Source organism: Lathyrus oleraceus, chromosome 1, assembly GCF_024323335.1.
Source record: "Lathyrus oleraceus cultivar Zhongwan6 chromosome 1, CAAS_Psat_ZW6_1.0, whole genome shotgun sequence".
NCBI classification, from domain to species: Eukaryota; Viridiplantae; Streptophyta; class Magnoliopsida; order Fabales; family Fabaceae; genus Lathyrus; species Lathyrus oleraceus.
The window spans coordinates 367,098,563-367,101,799 of record NC_066579.1 but is presented as its reverse complement, the minus strand read 5'-3'; positions in this window follow the sequence as shown (position 1 = coordinate 367,101,799).

Sequence of the window (3,237 nt, the reverse complement as noted above, 5' to 3'; positions counted from 1 at the left end):
AATATTTTAAATTAAAAAAGTAAAAGTCTTCTCATTTTAAAGTCTAAATAACAAGATTCTGTTCGGTAAGCCACATTTTCGAGCTTATAGTTTATAAGCTCATATGAAAATTTAGACCTGTTTGATAACAGTGTTTTCATCATGACTTTATAACTTATTCTACTAATTTATAGCTTATTTTTCAAATTTCAAATAGTGTTTTACCTTATAACTATAGCTTATCATATTTTCTTCGATTGTTGTCCTTATTATTTTAACAAAAGCGTCTTTTATATTTATAATTTATTTTAATTTAAAATAAAATAAATATGTATTAAATATATTTATGTCATTTTGCATTTATAAGTTAGTTCAACCGTTAATTTTACCAAACACTTCAATTAACTTATCAGTTATCAATTATCAACTATAAGTTATCAGTCATCATTCATCAACTATCAACCATAAACTATAAGGTAGTTTATCAATCAACTGTTATTTTTACCAAACAAGATCCAAAAATCATATCATATAGTATCAAACAAATTATTGTGGAGTAATCTCTCTAGAAAACTGATATAATAATTACCAAAAATAGTTGTTTAAAACTATAAAAAAAGGTTTAAACATCAAAAATAAAATTTAATTATAATTTTAGTTCTCTTATTTTAGTTGTTTTCACTACGCCAAAAACTGGAATAGACAGCGCCCCTTAGAGGGCGCTTTATTACAAAAGCGCACTCTAAAGTGAAGAGAAAAAATAAGGAGCATACTACTGGAATAGACAGCGCACTTTAGAGGGCGCTTTTGTAACAAAGCGCACTCTAAAGTGAAGCGAAAAAATAATGAGGAAATGGAGGGACACCAATAGAGGACGCTTTATTGAAAGCGCCCTCTAAGGGTAACCTTAGAGGGCGCTTTTAAAAAAGTGCTCTCTAAGTCCATGTACGTTTCCAGTTTATAAGGCGCTTTTGGAAAGCCTTAGAGAGCGCTTTTAGAAGCGCCCTCTTAGGCCCTCTTTAGAGGGCGCTTTTGTAACAAAGCGCCCTCTAAAGTGAAGCCAAAAAAATAAATAATGAGGAAATGGAGGGACACCAATAGAGGGCGCTTTAATGAAAGCGCCCTTTAAGGTTACCCTTAGAGGGCGCTTTTAAAAAAGCGCTCTCTAAGTCCATGTACATTTCCAGTTTATAAGGCGCTTTTGGAAAGCCTTAGAGAGCGCTTTCAGAAGCGCCCTCTTAGGCCCCCTTTAGAGGGCATTTTTTTTACAAAAGCGTCATCTAAGGTCCCCTTTAGTTAACATTAAAATTATAACATATACTGCATGTCTCTTTATTTTCCCTCTCTATAAGCTATTTCGTTTACGTAACTGGGTTTTCTCTCTACTGCGATTACTCTCGTCCTCCGTTCGTTCTCCCTCCCTCACCGTCGTCGTCGCCGTCGCCTTTTTCTGCTGCTGTGTTCACGTTCACTGAGTTATCTGCGTCCACCGTCACTGTTCACTTTCTTCTCCATCGTTACCGTCACCTTGAAGGTATTTCTCTTCTCCATCGTTACCGTTCACTTTCTTCATGTGTTTGATTAGGGCATTTTCTAAACTGAGTTTTACATTTTGTGCATTATGTTGATTAATGTTGTTTAGGGCAAACTGAGTTTTTTATTTCTGATTGAAAACTGATATCATTTGAAGTGTGTTTGAGCTTGTGCTTGGAAGTTTGATGATTATGGATGCAAGTTTGTTCATGTTCCAAACACCATAAGTTTGCATTGGTCTTTTGTATGCAGTAGGTGTGTGTGAGTTTGTATTCAATAATGATAAAAAAAAAAGAGTTTAGATTGTTGTAACATGAGAGAAATGAAAGGTATATGAATGTGTTTTTTGTGTAGCTTCACGAATATGGTCATTGTCTTACTTGGATCTTATTGAATCATTTCTATATTACAGATAAAATGGCTAACCAAGACGATACCCATGACGCGAATGGATCACGTAACAATGTTGAAAAAGAAATCAAACGAGGATTGACTGTTATGAAGTCAATCATTCGTGCAAGAGACAAGGGTGTAAAATTTGAAGCACATTGGAGTGCTGAAGACCAACTAATTGAGCCTAACGGTTCAATGTTGGCAAGTTACATTGGTTTCCTTGTTCGACAACATATTCCGATTACATGTGATAATTGGAGAAGTCCGGAATTGAAGGTTGGCAAAGAAAAAATATGGTCCGAGATACAGGTGCTTACCATATATTGTTATATGTTTTTTTTGTTGACTATTTGTTGACCATATATTGTTATAATATTACTTATAATAACACACTCCATGTGTATGTTTTTTAGAGATCCTTTCACATCGATGAAAGCCGACAAAAATATTGTATTCAATTGGCCGAAAAAAGACTCCGAGGATTTCGATCCTTTTTGTCCAACAAATTTCTCAAGGATGAGGAAGGAAAATTTGTTGAAGCAGAACGGCCAATGAAGTATGTCGAGATTATTTCAGCCGATGAATGGGATAACTTTGTCGCCAAACGAAGAAACGAAAAATTCCATGTAATGTCTATTAATTATGGTATTATACAATTGTTAAGTTACTTGGTTCTAATATGCCTTAAACTTTTTTATCCAGGAAGTAAGCGACAAAAATCGGAAAAGGGCATCAAAACCCGCGTATCCGTACAAAAAAGGGCGTACGGGATATGCACGGTTACAACAAAGAATTGTGAGTATATTCAAATGCTATGAGCTTATACATTTGTCACAATATGTTATAATTGATGATCTTATAATCTAATTCAATGTGTAGCTAGCCGAGGAGAAAAGTGACGCAACATCTCTTCCGGAGCACGTATTATGGAAGGCTGCTCGGGTTGGGAAGGATGGGGCTGTCGTTGAAGCGGTCCAAAATGTTTATGACGAATGTGTAAGTATATGTAACATTATTTCTTTAATTATATCGAAAATTTTGTTAGACATATAATTCATTTTTAATCTCCTCTAATAATATTTCAGGAGACTTTATCCCAAACCTTACCTTCAACCGAGGTCCAGGATTGCAGGAGCGTACTTAGTCGAGTACTAAATGTTCCTGAGTATTCCGGTCGTGTGAGGGGTAAGGGTTTTGGTGTGACTCCTTCGTCATTTTATAAAAAACCAAAAACAAAAAATCCTACCAACAAAGAGGTGATGAAGACCTTGGCGGAGTTAAGGGCACAAGTACTCCAACTGCAAAACGAGAATGCAAGGTATAGAGAGGAAA